Source organism: Balearica regulorum, chromosome 2, assembly GCF_011004875.1.
Source record: "Balearica regulorum gibbericeps isolate bBalReg1 chromosome 2, bBalReg1.pri, whole genome shotgun sequence".
NCBI lineage: Eukaryota > Metazoa > Chordata > Aves > Gruiformes > Gruidae > Balearica > Balearica regulorum.
This window is the reverse complement of record NC_046185.1, coordinates 36200662-36218487: the sequence shown is the minus strand read 5'-3', so window position 1 is coordinate 36218487 and position 17826 is coordinate 36200662. Positions and strand designations below refer to the sequence as shown.

General features: G+C 37.7%; 1 protein-coding gene across 5 annotated transcripts in view; it reads right to left on the bottom strand.

The window, feature by feature from the left end:
- Positions 1-17826, bottom strand: part of EYA1 (EYA transcriptional coactivator and phosphatase 1) — a 169773-nt gene that overhangs the window by 112379 nt on the left and 39568 nt on the right. The window lies entirely within an intron of this gene.

Genomic DNA, 17826 nt, shown 5'->3' with positions numbered 1-17826 from the left:
TTCTCCTATTACGTTTGCAATTAATTGAACTAGGATGACATGCACATTTCTGCTAGAGCTCCTCCGTTACAGTACTTCAGATGCACTTAATAAATTGCACCTTCCATGAAAAGAAAAGGTGATGGATTGAAAAATGTTTAGCACAACCATGCATAATTGATAGGTTCCCTAGTGCAAATAAGTGTCTAATAAATAATTAAATTTAATCTCATTATAAGAGTTTTCATAATGGGATAATTTAATTAAATGAAAGCCAAAGGGATTCTAGGGGTTGAAAGATGCTGCTGTTGCTATATTTGGCTAATGGTCTGGGGATAGTATAGTGAAGAAGGGTAATTCACATGGGTGCATGCATTATTTAATGAATCCCTCTGAGATGGAGGAAAGGACAGATCAATGATAACTTGTCATTTTATCATTGCTTACAATGCACATTTAAACAACCTGGGAAATGTTAAAAACAGAGACAGAATCTTGCAACTCTTTGCAATGCATCAGGCCTCTCTCTGCCAGACACATAGAGAGCATTGTCTTCTGCAATACACAGTTTCACTTTCATCTAACACTGCTATTTTTTTTTTCCTTCTTTCAGACCAAAACTAAGAGCAAAGCCTTACAAGCTCCTGCTCAGTTAGGGCAAGCCTGCCCCTAAGTGAAAGTTATAATGGATACAGCATGTATATCTGATACTAAAAAATTGATAGCTGTGTCATGTGGGACCCATTAACAAGCTTTTTGAGTGGGCTGAGTTTTGAGCTTTAAGTCTCCAGAAGCACTTAGCTAGGCTAGGATACTAAAACCATACAAGTCTAAGTAGTTAGCTCATTTGCAGGTGATCGGTTATGAATTAATATGAATAGCGAAGGTTATATCTTTTCAGATAAGACAAAAGTGTCATGTTGCACACAGTAAATGTGCGAGACCCAAAAGCTACATGGAGTGGGTTTGCAATCTGAACTTCCGTTTTCTAATGACCCGTACACGTACAAGCATTTTCTCATTTAGAAACTTTTGTCTTTATCGGTGAACTCTGAACACAACGACTGCTGTACTGCTGCAGCGGGGGGTCTCACCCATCTGATGGTACCAGACACGTTTATCAGAGAGATGACCGCTCTTCTAGAACAACAACAGGGGGACACAATTGCCCAAGGCTTTGCCTTCTGAAGCATAAGGATTATGTAACATTTTTAAAAAAATATCATTTTATGATGCTGTTGTTAGCTGCATTATCCTTGTTAATATACTTTTAAATCTTTCTGAACTGCAAAAGTAATTTTTCTTCTATAGGTAATACAGGCTTATTATTTGTACAAAGAAAACATTTTCTAGTATCAATGTAACCATTTCATTTTTTGATTGGTGCCGTGCTCTGAGCAGAAGTGACAATGAGCTACACAAAAGGATGTTTGAATCTCTCTAGGAGCTCTGGCTGCAGCAGCTCAGACAGTCCTTCCAAACAGTTTGCATCGTTTTTGTCAGTTATATCAGGTCGCGCAGGAGTTCTTCAGCCTTTCTTCATCTTCTTCACCTAAATCATCTTATCTTAAATTTGCCATCTCTCCACTCATCCTGTTTTTAGTTAATAAGTGTATTTATCAAAGTACTTGTAGTATAGATGCTGAAGGGTTTGCATGATGAATATCAATCTCCTCTTTCTATTTGTTCTTTATTCTCCCAGCCACTTTTCAACCCACACAGAAGTTGAGCAGTAATGTGTTTCTTGAACTACTTCTCGCAAGAATATAAAGCTTTTTTTGAAAATCCAAATAGATCATATCTGTCTGGTTTTTGTTCACCTTCTCAGTGACCCACATGAAGAATGCAGAAGCCTCATTGTGTCTCACATACGTTCTCCGAGGCATTTACACCTCGACACTCACCGGTTACCTCAGATAAAAATGTTTCAGTGCTTTCCAGTATTATTACTCTTTTTTTTTTTTTTTTTTTTTTTAACCAACCCCCTCTTAAGCTGAACAAATACAATGCCATTTGGCTTTCTTGCTGCTGTTCCCTTATTTGGTTTAGCACCTCCTTCAGCATTGTAAACACAAACAGTTCCTCAACTTTCTATAAAAAGTAGGTGTTTAATTTTACACTAACATAGATGAATCCTTCATGAGTCATTATAGAGATATAATGCCTCTTCCCTTCTTGACTATTACATTTAGTTTCTTACAGTTTAATAGCCTGACTGATAATGTTTTGGCTTTTACAAAATGAATAATTGGATGTTTTTTATTCTAGTGGGAATTAGCAAAAGGATCCTAAGAAAAAATATCACAAATTAATTTTTTTTATTTATAAAATAAGCTCTTCCATCTATTTCTCTACAAATACACCTCCCCTCACTCCCCCCCCCCCCCCCCCCCCCGAATAATTATGCATGTCTTGAGAAAATACAAGGGGCTATATTTTCTGACTTGGGTGCCCAGAATTCAGTAGCCTAATTGCTGTGAGAGTTCAATATTCTCAGTGCCTATGAAATGAGTTTCCGAGACAGTGGACTGAAATTAAGATGTTCTTTTCTATAATTCAACTTCCTCGGGCAGAGTCATCTACTTAAATCTCTGGGAGGATTTGTGTACATTTTATTACAGCTTATTTAATTCAAACAGCTGGGAGGTAAGATCTGTGATGATTATTCAATAATCTATTCTGTCCTTCAAGAACTAATGAAGTTCTCCATTCACTTCTTTGCATCTCTAAGGAGAGCTCCAGTGAAACAAGCTAAAATATACATCAGGCATTATAATATGAAGTCTTTCCCTGCTTTATATACAATACAGGACAAATATAAAAGACGACTATTTCTTCCTTTTTTAGTTTGCATTTACACAATGGCTTGTTGGTGTATATAACTTTAATTCTGAATTACTCTGAATGGTGTTCAAACTTTAAGGAGTTAGAGGTAGAGGGATTTTGTTTGTTTAAGAGTGGGACCTTCTATTTATTTTTCCTATTAAGTTACAAACTCCATTCCACACACACACACCCCCAGGAAGTAGTATTCTTATACCAAAATCTCAGCAGACAGCAATATCCATGTTGCAATAGCAATGAGACCATACATTTAAATTATAATCTGTGATTTCTACTCCCTGTTACAATGCTTTCCCAGACTGTAAGACAAAATTCCAGTAAGTGGTAAAAAGGAAAAACGACTGAAATGAGAAAATAACATGGAGATATTTTAGTGGGAAATTGAAAATGTATCTATGCAGTATAATTCCCTTGCTCATGGTTTCTTTTCTTTACGAAAATCGCTGTCAGCCACCTTAAACTGCACGCTCTGGCAGTCAGAGTTTTCCTGCAGTACTCCAGTATATGCAAAATTTTAACACTGCTGTGTGCCTGAATAGTGGCTCCATGTATTCTGAAACAGTAAAATCACCACAGTTCAATATGGAAATACTGTAACTTCAGCTTTCACAACCAGGGGTTTTTTTCTAACTAGTGATTCTACACATCAACATCTTCTAGTAAAGAGTTGGTATCTGGCACTAATGAGTACACCAATATATGTTTTCATAAAGCTCTGCTTTTTGCATATATGTGTTACTGAATCTCAATGTACAGGAACTAGGAGGAAACAGAAGAAATACATGTAATATTTGCCCTTAAATGTAGCCCAAAACTCATTTTAAAAAATGCACTTACACCTAAATTATTGTGCGTTTGGGGCTTATTTGGTTTATCTACTATTTCGTTTGAAATCTACTTCTGTAAACATAATTTGGTTGTACTACTATCACTTAAAGCAGGAGTGAATCTATTTTATGATGACATTGGGATAAACTTCACAAGATCTATTCAAAATATATAAATTAAACCTGAGAATAACTTCCCAAGTAAGTATATATTTTACTATTTCCACAAATCACATGAATCAGTATCCCAGCCTGGCTTGTATATGAAACAACAAGCAAAAGCACATTAATTTACACTTTTAATTGCTAAAGCTTGAAATACAGGAATGACCTCAATTTTTTTTTCCTCAGTATACCAATTCATATCAAGTTTGCTCATTTAAACATAAATTTAATAGGCCTCAATAACCAAATGAAAACCCACAGTTTCACTGCCATTTCTGGACTCCTTCCTGCTGCTGTGAAGTCCTTCCCCAGCTGATTTCCATGACCTCAGTTCTCTATGAGACATACTAGTTGGCATAATGAACAATAAAACTTCAGTTACACTGGAGAAGAAGACTACTTAAAATAGAAAGAAACCAAAACACTAATATTTTTCCTGCTTGCAGCATGGAAGGGATGCCCTGAAAGAACCAGTCAAAATCTGTAGAACTTGAACTGAGTACATCTCGCTAACTAAAACCTTGCCCATGCACTGCAGGGATGCTATCAAAGAAAAGTCAGTAAATTTGCTCAAAGAGCAAACTTTCTATCTATCCATATGTAGATACTGTTCATCAGTAGCTATCACCAAATCTAAATGATCACAATTTCTGAAATTCAGAAGGACCTGGTGATATGCTCCCCTCCCTCCCCATGCTTTTCCATCCATCCATCCATCCATCCATCTAGTACATCTCTCCGCTGTCTCACCGGGCACTAAATCGATAAGTCTTCTGAGGATGAGTACAAAATACTAAACTGTCACTCATTGCCATAAATGCAGAAATCGAAAGAAAAGCTTTCCACCTCTACTTCTAACCAAAGTAAATTGGGTCTTTACAGTAGAAATACTACATTACTGTGGAAAAAAATAATCTCCAAATAGCAATTATAAAAGTATCAGAGAATCACAAGGAATTCCTCATGTTTCCTGCCAACAGTTTGTGCTCCAAATGATCTGCTGGATACACATCACTAAGGCTTTGTGAAAGCATCAGCTTCATGCAACCCAGCTACAAGCCCGCAGCTCCCCTATAAGGACAGAAACACTGAGAGCCAAGCATAAAGCTGTGACAGATGAGCAAGGCTCTGAAAATATCTGTGAATCTGATCTTTCCAACTTTTGACACACAGTATTTCCTGGTGTGCTGTGACTGCTGTATGCAAACTAGTTGATATAGCTGTACAAGTCAGTTCTGTAGTTTTTAACTACTGGACAGAAAAAAAACAGATTTTCACTTTTAACTCTAGGCATATACGGGATCTTTTCTTTTAAATGAAAAAAAAAAAAAAGGATCGATAGAGACAACACCTATTTTGGGTCAATTTTGGCATTTTACTTTGAAACAAATGTAAGACACACCCTTGAATTCCCTTTGAGGACATATGGGAACATCCCCACCTACTCCCTCCAGTCCAGTCTCAATCCAGCCACAGGAACAAAATAGTTTTGAATGCAAAGTAATGAAGACAGCTAGTGGCAACTTTGAAACACATTCTCAGGAAGCTGAGATTCATTTGTTTGTTTGTAAAAAAGAAAATGTTCATAAAAACAGATTAACTACTTTTCATAGTATGAACATTTTCAGACATCTCATGCTGAAAATTAAATGTGCTAAAAAATGCAGAGCACACCAGGTAGCAATCGAAGAAACGGAGCAGATGTCCTAAGAGGTTTCTGAAAACTACTAAGTAGTAGGATAAATGGGGTAATCTGGTGAAGATGAGCTAAACAGTTCTCTGAAGGTGAACTGGTGTTCCCAGTAGCTTTGTGGACCTGACGTTCATTTTAGTGTTTAAAATCCCCACAAAAGGGCGGAAAGCAAGAAAGATGCAAAGAGGGTATGTCCTCCTGAATAGATTAAGTGGAAACAACACAAGAGAGGAGCAATCCACTGACCTTTGGAGGAACCTTGCGTGACTAATGTAAATAGCAGATTGCTCCTATTATGTGAAGAGGCACTCAAAACCAAAACCTTTCTGCATCCAACAAAGAATGTTGAGCATCCACAACCTAAACACCCCTCCAACATTTTAGTTCTCCCCATGCTGAACCTCTGGGCACAACACTCACAACCACTCATGATGTCAGACCAACATACAGACAGCACGGAGAGGCATGGTACTAACAAAGAAGGCGGCAAAAAATCTGAAGGACCTAAACATGTGCTAACAGTGAGCTGCTGGGAGTTACTTAAAGTTAAAACCTGCCCTTTATTCCTCAAAATAACACGTGGCTTGGCCAGTGGATTAAATTAGGCAAACTCTACCAAGTTTAGCAGGCTTAAGGGGAACCTAATAGCATCCTTCCAGTACCTACAAGAAGGTCATCAATAAGACAAGAGCCAGGCTCTTTACAGTGATGCGTGGTGTGGGGGGGGGTGAAGGACAATGGGCATAAGCTGAAACACAAGAGTTTCAGAGTGGATAACAAGTAAACCTTTTTCATCCTGACATGAAAACCTTGGAGGTTTTTCAAGACTGGACTAGATAAAGCTCTGAGCAACCTGGTCTGACCTTATAGGTGATCCTGCTTTGAGCAGGAGGTTGGACTAGGGACCTCCGGGGGTGCCTTCCAAACTGAATTTTCCTATAATCCTAACATCCTAAGTTATTAACTATACAAACACATAAATGGCTAAATAATTAAATATTAATTACAGAAGAATTAATGCACAAAGCAAGAAGAACTTGTAGCTGTAGTATATTGCCTCCCATCAGCCACTGCATGCTAGTCTTTCAGATCTACATCACTTATTATAGAACAAGTGCCTTGATAAACTGTTATTCAGCATATATTAAAAGCTCAGAAGAAAAAGCTCATAAATTTTAGTCAATAAGCCATAAATTAAATTGTCTCCAAGTAGATCTTGGCATGATACATTACTTTTCCATTCAGTAGGCCTTGACGTGGCTGATTGTAATGATTCGTATTACATTAGTAATTCATGAAATATTAATACATAATCCTAAAACTATATTCAGACATAGTGGAGAGGGACAGCTACAAGTAGCTGGCTATTCTTCCCCATTCCTAACCTCCAGCTAAACCAACCAGGAGCCCACCTGTACTTCCACCCACACAGTCCCACAACTGATAAAGCACAAAGCCGTTAGCTCCACCATGATCTGTCTCTGCCTCCAGTTCCACTTCTCCTAACGGGAAAGGGGACAGATGGGACAGAAAAATTATCTGTATTTTCTGGGACAGAGCCAGGATTCTCACTATCTACCAAGGATTCAGCTGGCCACACACCATGGGCAGCAGAACAACCTGATGACCTGGAGAAATCAGTGCTAAAGCAAAACGATGTAGCTTTCCAGAATCAGTTCTGAACATCTCTGATTAAACTGTTTCCCTAAGGTCTGAGGAGACAGTCTAGAGTTTATATACAATGCTATATATCGCTGAATGTCTAGGTATGTATTGATATAGATACACACATGCACATAAATACTGTGACTAATTCTCCCAGGAATTTTTAGTTTCCTGTCAGCGGTTGACTTGCCAGACCTAGGCAGTCCCACTAGAACTTGGAAAACAGAGAGCTAAAAAATGGTATTTACAATCTATTAAATCAAAACTATGCTGAAAATCAAACTCTATTTACAGTATCACTTTATTTGCAGTATTCCTTCTGGTGCAGTGAAATGGTAATGAAATAGTTCTTTTTTGTAGTTTTTTGGTAGTTATTTTGCAGAAATATTTTCCATTTGCTAAGCAAATTGTGTTACAGAGCTTTCTTAAATAAAGAACTGTACTGTTCATATCATAAAATTACGGCGCCGTGGGTTGTTATTTATATCAGTGATGTTAAATATGCCATAAAAGCTCAGAAATGTTCAGAAACATACCTCTGCAGTATTATCTATTAAACATACAAAAAATATGTGTCGTCGTTGGAGAGAGCTCTCCTTGTTCTCTGTCCTTGATGAAGGTACAGTTTCCTCAATCGGAACAGAAGGCTTACTGCTGAAGTTAACAAAGAACATCTGGTTTTCATTTGAGGTGCATTCAAGTGTTCATTAAAGTGTCCTTGCTGGTCATTTTCAGCCTTTTTTCTCTGCTTCACAATGGTTTGTCTCCTAAGGCTGCGGCAATTACAGTGTGTTACTAAAAATGGTCACTGTCATTGTACCATTTCCTTTGAAAAACAGCAAGAGAAACATGAAAGAGAACCAAATGTGGATCTCATCTGACTTTGGTGTAAGAGCAGCTTCTATAGCTCACCTTGTTCGTACTTCCTAGGGGTGTTTATTTTCTGCAATTATTCATCTAGGCTTCACTGAACTTGAATACTAATAAATTTTAAGAAGTAAAACAAGAAGCCTTCATACTGTCTGCAGGGAGGCCTCGAAAAACTCTGCGTTAGGTTGTGAGTTATTAGTATTAGCACCAAAGGTGCTAATACTTTGTTACTTACCACAGAAAGCCAGATCAGGTAAAAACGATCTGAAAAATAAAACAAAACCTTTGTATATTTTCTCTGAATACACGATCATCCTTACATGACCAATTTAAAATGGAGGGGTTCATCATAATCTGTAAATATTTTCTTTACATTTGTGTTGTGGTGCTCTATAAAGTTATTAGATGCATTTTATAGAAATTTGAACTTTAAAAAACCAATTTAAATATTAACTTTAGTAGTTTGTAACTAAATTTGGGGGAAATTATTAATTATTTCATTACACAAAAGTGTGTGCATTATTTATTGTCACAGTTTAAATCTCGGGAAACTGCTTCTGTGCTTTAAGTTAGATTTCTGTCTCAAAGTTTAAGGTCAAGAAAATTCAGGAGTGTGCTGTAACTGCATCCTAAGTAAACTGACGTTGGTATGGATAACAAAACCATAAGCATTCGTGACACTTAACAGGCAAGTATAAAGACAAGACTGCCTTTAAGCACTCATACATTTGGAGTTAGACTGAAACCTCTCTGAAATGTGTAGCAAAAATTCAGAGGATGTAAATGTGGGCTTTAAACACACACAGGATGCAAATTCTTACTGCTTTCTCTGAAACTAAAAGTATTTTAATAGTTGCATAGGTAACACAGAGGTGGTTCTGATAGTCAGTAGGTGTAATCTAAGCATTTTCTGAGTGCCCTGGACTATAAAAACACTTACAAGCCTTGCAGCCTGACAACAAAAGGGGAGCAAGGCAGTTGCAGAAGAAATGGCTTTTCAACTTATTTTCCAGCTTGACTGGCAGAGATCTAGAAAGCTTAAATGTACACATGCTTTTACTTCTAGGGGAACAGTAAATTTACAGCTTCCCCAATATCAAACTGACTGATATGAAATGTCGATCAAAATTGTTCAGCCAGTTCTGAGAATGATAAAAAAGAAAACGATTCCACCCACATTCAAAATAATGATTTTATTTTTTTTAAGGCGGACTGTACCTCAGGAACATGAAATTTATTTCAATAGCAATTATTAACTTTCCTATGAATTTGGTAAAAAATAATTAACCTTGTAAAACTGCAGCTCATGGTAGAGACTTGACAACATACTACATTTTAACAGGTCAATCCTATGCACTGATCTGTCCACACTTGGCATGCTTTGGGGAATTCTGAGTGGGCTGTCTCATAAAATTAGGGCAGAAATGGGGTTTTATCTTTTTTTTTTTTTTAATGATCTTTTCCTTCCCTTCATTCTCTGCATTGTGTCCAGGAAGGACAGAGAAAAAAGTTGATTGAAATGCATGGAAAGAAGAGCAGATGAGAGAGAAAATGAGCTCTGGGGCTGAGAAAAGCATAGAGAATAGGCAGAGAGGTGAGCAGAGGGAGGAAGAAGAAAGCTAGGACTGGTGAGACAGGAGCTGGGGATGCAGGGGTGTAAGGGGCAGTGCAGGACCTGGGGTTGGAGGATGGAAAGAACAAGATGTGGGAACGCCCCAGGAACAAACACTAGAACTGACCATGAGAAAGAAAAGTGACCTGGAGGCCCCACCAAGGAAGAAACATCAGTATTGGCGGAAGGACAGTGCTTGCTGGAGCACGAAACACAGGGGGTGCCCAGGGGAGCAGCTTGGGGGTCAGGCACAGCCTTTCCAAACAGAAGATGCCAGCAGATGGCCTATGTGAAGTCACATTCAAGTGTTTCCCTGGCCAGCCCAATTATACAGTTATATACGCTAAGGACAAGCAAGGAGCAACTCTTTGATAAGCTTTTACTAAAGCAGATTAACATAGTCCAACAGTCAAGGAAGAAAAGCAAACAAACAAACGCATAAGGAAGGGATAGGAAATAATATGGGTATGCTTCTAAAGGAAGAAGGACTAATGAGCAGACGCCCTATTTACAGATTCTGCCTGTGATCACTAAAGTCAGGATAACTGATATTTCTTTAAGGTGGAACCACTTCCTAGAAAAAAATGGCTTCTGAATGAGCACAAGCCAATTTTATCACTAATTTTGCTAAGTGCAGAAGGTAGTTCATTCTAAGCAAAATTTTTACTAATAGTTCACATTCATGCCACCCCTAGTCTTCTTTTTGCCTTCTTATTGTTCACTTGAATTAACATCACCCTTAATATCCAAAAATATTATCCAACAGGGACAATCTAGAAATCTCCGTTCTTCTCAAGTCTTTGTCAGCCCTTACCTACAACAACATTCCTACGTTTGTTGAATGTACTGCTTACTTAGGGTCTCTTTATGCAGCAAAGTATGTGTATAATAATATTGCAGTATTGTTCACTGCAATCACTTTAACTAAGTCAAGTATCTAAGAAAATGTCATTATTAAAGGAAACCCTGAACAAGCTGAGTTTTCTATTCCCCTAATAATGAAAGCCACGATAGCTCTGGACACTAGGCATATCACAGGACCAAGCTTATGACTAAACAAACATCTCTAAATACCATCATTCTCATTTCCATGTGATTTTTTTTTTAATAAACCAAACTTAAGTATATTTTAAAATTAACTTTTAGTTCTTACAAATTCTACATAATCCAAATATTTAATTCCTATCTTATATGTGATCCATGTAATATACCACAGTACTGTCTGCCTAAACACTCCCATTTACTACAAACAGAAGAATAATTTGTTTAGCTATATAATCAGCAGAGAGGCAGTACACAATAAAAGAAAGCATTCTAGCTTTAAAATGAATAAAAATTGATTGTGTCCCTATAAAAACTAAATTGGCAGAGTGTTAATTGCATTTCACATAAACATCTGTAGCAGACGGTGACTCGTTACTGTGCTGTAATGCAATACAGGACACTTAGGAATAAATGCATCCTCTAGATGAGTTCATAGAGATTTTCTAAAAGCGCCTGATGAGATTGTAAAAATCTGATTAGTCAGAACTGCTAATGACACTTAAAACAAAGGGAAATTTTTAAATAAAATTATTTTGCTTTGCTTTTCTCTTGATAAATTATATGCAAATTACTGTTGATTGAAAAATGCCTGCCTTGAAGGGAAATTCATACTAATGAAGGAAAGGTCATCAGACAACAAAAATACTTCCTGAAGAAATCTGCAGGCATTGAAAATCTGGAAGAACCTAGTTTTCCTCATGTAAAGTTGTATGCTGGAATAAGAAAATATACCCATTCTTCATATTATTTGTTGTTACTATAATGCACAAGATACTCTCCAGGGAGGAAAACAGACTGAGTTGCTTCCCTGAAGACCTCAAAGTAAAGACTAAGTGCTCAAAAGATGTAAACACATGTTTAAATGTATGCCCTGAAAGCAGTCCCCTCAACTTCAACCACATCAGTTACATGCAAATGTATGTCTGCAAGAACACAGTCTAGGAAAGCAGTGCTACAGGACATAATTAAAACCAACAGTTTATGTCTGAGCATCTGACAAAAAAAAACCCAACTAATTTATTTACAGAAGTTACCAGTAAAAAGAAATGTCCTTCCAAGACTTCCACTGAAATTCAAGAAAAAAAGGACTGATAATATTATAGGTACAGGACACTGACAATAATAAAATATATAAGAGGTTTAACCATTTAAAAAGCGGACAGAGTGATTTCACTCACGTTGCGGTATAGCTCTAATTCAATATGTACTGAACATTTATTTCAAGAAGAGTGTGGATAAAATATAAAAATCAGCGAAATAAAAGCAAGAGTTGGAATTCAAGATGCTCACTGAAAGTTTCTAGAGTTCCCTTCACTGTCAGGTCAGAAAATTGAGCATGTATTTTTAGTTCCTTTTAATTATAATAAGCTAAAATTATACTTAATGTGTAAAATAACTGCAACATCTAAACAGATATGAGAAAGCAACTACTGGAGAAGTAGCATCTCTGGAGAAATGAGTTTGGAGCAGATGACAAATCAAGTCTAAGCAATCTGTGCGAAAAAAGTGTTCATCCTATATGACAGATAAACTGCAATGTCAAATGCAAGACATGCAAAGTCATCCTCCCACACGTCTACTCCAACACAACCTCAGCTTCTTTTAGGTAACACACCCCAATAAAAATGTGAACCAGCAGGTGAACCTTGCAAGGAGCAACAGACACAATCAAGGTGAGGAAACATGAGCTATCAGGAATGACTTAAAGAACTGATCTCAGTGGATCTAGAGTTGGTGGATCTAGAAAGGAGAAAATTGAGAAGAGGTACGATAAATCACCACTGATTCCTAAAAGTCTCTCACAAAGAGGGCAGTGAATTACCCTCTGTGAACTGTGAATGGAGCAAACTCCAGCATCGCAGGCTTCAAAGAGCACGTTAGATAAGTGTCCACTGGTACAATTGTAATTAAGGTGTTTGATCCTGCTTCAGAGATGGTGACAGATGAAAAAATCTGTTGAAGTTCTCTCTCATTTATGTTTCTATTAATACTGTTCAGTCTAGAGTCAGCATATTTAAAATATTATGAAGATATGTAACGTAGTAAAAATGCCATTAGGAACGAAAAAGTCCATTAAAAGTTCAAAAAGGCTTATTTTATTCTTATTTATAGATCAATGAAAATTAGCCTCAAATGGGCCTCAGATACATATATGTCTAAGAAATGTCCTTTATAGATAAATGGTAAAACAACTATTGATAACAAGGGTAGGTAGGAGTTCTCTTGTATCATTTTTAGCATTACCGCTTAGTCTACTGTATCACCCAAGAATGGACTTCATTCTCCTTGGTTTTCTACAAAATGGAGTAGCCCCACTCCTGATAAGTGTCTCTGAAAAACACTCTTCTATAAATAACTCCCAGTTTCAAGCACTAGTTTTAATAGAATAAACTCCCAGAAATTTAGCAAAAGAAATAAACTGCGATCCTTGAATGGAGCAATCACGAGATTCAAATGAAAGAAACGTGTTTTCACTTCACTGTTATATGGACTGTATCTTCTCAAATGAACAGGACTTGTGTCTAACCTCACAACATACTATATGTACCTATCTCAGATTATAATAAAGTGTTGTAAAGCAGCTTGGTCTGAACTGTAGCTGGTGCAGTACCTTTCAATAAATGAAAAATGAGGGGACATATGGAACCACTAGAATGCACTCTATTCATCTGTTAATGGAGGGTCCTAAATCATGAACCATAAGTTTAGCCTGTTGGTAGCTGCACTGATTGTAATGAGACCATTTACTCCTCAGGTTAATGCTTAAGCTGATTCAGATTCTTAAAGCAATCAGATAAGGCTGGCCAAAATGCAGTGCTAGACAGAAGTGGATGTTCAAAGGGATTTCCCTACAGTGAAGCTAAATAGAAGCCAGCAGCGAGTTTTTAGTCGGGCTGCCAGGTACTCCGCATTGCCAGCAAGTTTCAGTTTGCTGAAGATGACATCCCTCAGCTGCTTTGGGACTCAGAAGCAAGACAGGTCAGCCCTAGGGAGCAGAGGGACTCTTTTGTCACTTCTTATTGGGAAATCACACTCCTTCTATCCTTGATTCTCCTAAGTATGCAATATACCGCATGCAGCTCTTTACACACAAGGATTTTTGGACGGAGCTCCTACAGTGAAGAGGTTTGTCCACCCCTGGTTTAAACTTTGCAGCCCCATTGAATGAAATGAACTTATGTATTCACAGTTCACCTGCTTCCAAGTCCTAACCAGTCTAAACTACAAGGAATTCAGCTCAGTTGCTTCCTCAAAGGCATTGGGAAGTACAGGGCACACTGGATTTCTGCTGTCTTCCCTCACTGAAATTGCCCCAACTGCTGTGGCACACAGCGAAGAAAAGATGGAGCAACCACTGAAGCATTATCACATACTGAAGTTCTTCCCCTGAAATCTAAGCACAATATCTCTAATTTTATTTAAATCACTGATTAGAAAGCATGCCAGGAAATACAACGGAATCCTTCCAATTAATATTATTGTTTTCAGTGCATTTCTCCTAAATAAGTAAATATAGTTAAAATATTTTTTCAGCAAAAGTTCTGTGTGTTATACAATTACCAACTCTGTGCAACTTGATGAGGGAATTCACTCTTTTTCCATGATGCATGAGCAGACAATCCCTTGAACTGGCAAGTTCTAGGTGCAACAACGACATACTAATGCTTTTAGCATATGAATGTGGGGGATTTGCTATATGTTTATATTTCTTTCTCTGACAAAGTAAAAGCTAATGTTTTCACAGTGGCTACTAAACGAAGATCGCTAGAAGGCAGCTCTGGCAAGTAACCTTTTTGAAAAAGGAACAGAAGGGAGGAAAAGAGCTGCTTCTCCAAGCATTAACTGCAGTATTTTGGTCTTATACATGGCAAAGTATTTTTCAAACTCAGTTCTTTAAAAACCAATAAAGGAACCCTTCTGACAGATCAGAAATGTTTCTATATTTACTAATCACAGATAATATCGGTTCTTTAAAATCTACTATATAGACAACCTGTAAAATACCCTTCTGAGATCGTGTGTGGTAGCAGACTGGTATGACTAATTACTGAAATACTTTCAGTGCATCATAAAATTAAATTATGTGTTCCAGCTCATTGGCTCCTAATTTAGATAAAACAGTAAGATCTGAATTCATAAGGCTGGTTGGTCTGTAAGGGGCCTGCTGTAAGGGACTGTATATGAAGCTATTAAGACTTTAATTTTAGCCGGGCTGTAGTTATGTCATGCACTTGAAGTGAAAACATGATTGAACATTCTGAGAAAAAAATGGTCAATGGGGTGCTTATATGAACATTTATGGGGAAAGCGTTTAGACCTGGTGTTTATGCAGACTGTAAACAATGTCTAATTAGGTCCACTGTGTCTTCTCTATGAATAGATGATGCTTTCTTCCCTTTATAGATAAGCATTTAGATAAGAGGGACAGAATTGGTTTGGGGTTAAACATCATTTCAAATAAGCATCAGATTTAAACAGAAAGATACAGTTAATTGCTTCTCCCTTGTATGTAACTGAATCATCATCTTCTCTTCTGGAAGGAATAAATCTGAACATATCTCTTCATGGCAGCAATTTTCCATTTTGTACAACCATTCACTCCTCTCTGTTACATTTTAAATAAGTTCAGTGAGTGAAGAGTCTACCACAGAGAGTTCATTTTAACAGACTGTTAGTTCAGCTGCAACTTCTCCTGAATGATTTAATACATATAGCTATTATGTAACTCAGATTGTCTTCCCATGTTTTAATTTATTCAGTCATTTCCTTTTTAAAACATGTGCTATAGGGTACGGCATACCTCCTGGTTGTGATTTTGAAAGCTTTCAATTTATTAGTTACATTTCTGACACTAAAATATTTAGTTATAAAAATGTAAAGATTTAGAACAGTTGGAAACCATTGTTTTCATATTTTACCCTTGTCTTGCATTAAAGGCTTTTGTCCCAAGGTGAATGTGGTAACGAAGTAGATGTGATTTGGATAAGCCCTAGAAAAGGTATTTTTTTCCAGAAACACACAGTAAGAAGTTTGTCGGGAGAAAAAGTTATGAGAATAAGAGCGACCCACCAAGGATTAAAGGAAGGAAACTTGGAGCTATGTCTCTTCTGGTGTTCAAGTATGTAGTCGTCCAACTCATTACTTATCTTATTCAACCTTGACATTCATTTATATGGAGGACAAGGCTACAAATGACTTTAGCAGGCATGCAGAGTCTCTTCCTGAAAGGAACATAGTTAGGAAGAAAACACAGCAGTCATTTCACAGTAACTTGCAAGAGGAATGTGGTCTATGTTAGGAGCTTATCTCAAGACATGAATTATTTGTTTCCCCTAATAAACATCCTATTACACTGGCTACTATGTTTAGGCTCAAGATTGACAAGGAGGTCTTGCATAGCAAAGATTTCGCTACTGTCTCATGGTGCTGCAGACCAGATGCTGAAAAAACTTGTCTCACACAGAGTTGTTTTAATATTTGTGTAGCAGCCAGGCAGGCGAGTTTCCTGTATAAAAAGAACATTTGAACTTTAGGCGTCAACACTAGAAGAATTCATGTTCTTTAATTAGGTCACTGATCCCTCTAAATTTCTATGTCTTGACCAGACATAGAAACTTTTTCTGGTCCTCAAGACAGTCAGCCTGTCCCCTCTCGTTCACTTGAAACAGGATGCTTCCAGGCACATTGAGCTAAGTCCCCTGGACTTTGCATTGTCATTTACATACACACAGAGTGTTTATAAAGGAATATCAAATCCTATCAAATAAAATCAATCATGTTGTATACTTCTTTTCAGGGATGTACGTGATGAAACATGGCACCTGGCCAGTAAGAATATGGCCCACAAAGATCTGGATAAGGTGTGATCAGTTTTACTTATCTGAGAGTTATAGATAGTTGCACATGACTTTTAAAAGTCTGTTGGTCTATTCGCACTGTTTGTACAACAAAAATGGAAATAGATATTAAAACGCATATCAAAAGTTTTATGGTTCTATATAATTTTTGTGTTGGTCAGGAATTCTTGTTTGGGTGTTGGAGTTTTTTTAATTATGATAATCCTGCTTTGAGTCACTTTTCAGTCAGTAAACATCAAGAAATTTCATCTACAGTTAAAGCTATTAAAGAGACCCATACCATTTAATATCTTCATCAGCCACATAGTGGGAGCGAGTGCACCCTCAGCAAGTTTGCCAACACCACCAAGCTGAGTGGTGCTGTTGACATGTCTGAGGGAAGGGATGCCATCCAGAGGGACCTGGATAAGCTTGAAGAGTGGGCCCATGTGAACCTTATGAGGTTCAACAAGGCCAAGTGCAAGGTCCTGCACATGGGTCAGGGCAAATCCCGGTATCATTACAGGCTGGGGGATTCAGGGATTGAGACCAGCCCTGCAGAGAAGGACTTGGGGGTACTGGTGGATGAAAAGCTGGACATGAGCCGGCAATGTGCACTCACAGCCCAGAAAGCCAACCGTATCCTGGGCTGCACATCAAAAGAAACATGACCAGCAGGTCAAGGGAGGTCTATGTGCCCCTCTACGTCACTCTCATGAGACCCCACCTGGAGTACTGTGTCCAGATCTGGGGGCCCCAACATAAGAAGGACAGGGAGCTGTTGGAGTGAGTCCAGAGGAGGGCCACGAAGATGATCAGAGGATTCAAGGCTGGACAGGGCTGATCTAGTTGAAAATGTCCTTGCTCATTGCAGGAGGAGTTGGACTAGATGACCTTTAAAAGTCCCTTCCAACCCATAGGTAATTCACTTCTGGGGAATGGTGTGGTACCCATGAGAGAACTACAAGAGTTCCTACTAAAACATATAGGACACAGAAGTCAAACAGTAGAGCTTACACTTTCCTGCTAAACTTCCCCGCACTCCCCATCTCACTACTTCCAGGATCTTAAATAACTAACAATTGCTTCCCTGAGATGTATTACCCTGGTTATCAATTTTATAATCAAACTGTGTGAAAGATCTGAAACCTTATTTTAACATGTGATCTGACATTTTAAAAGATCTTGTGGAATGCTACTCGGCATCTAATTTCATTACTACAAAGAATATTTTCAACACAGGATGAAGCTTAAAGATTTATCTTGCACAATGACATACCTGTTACTTAT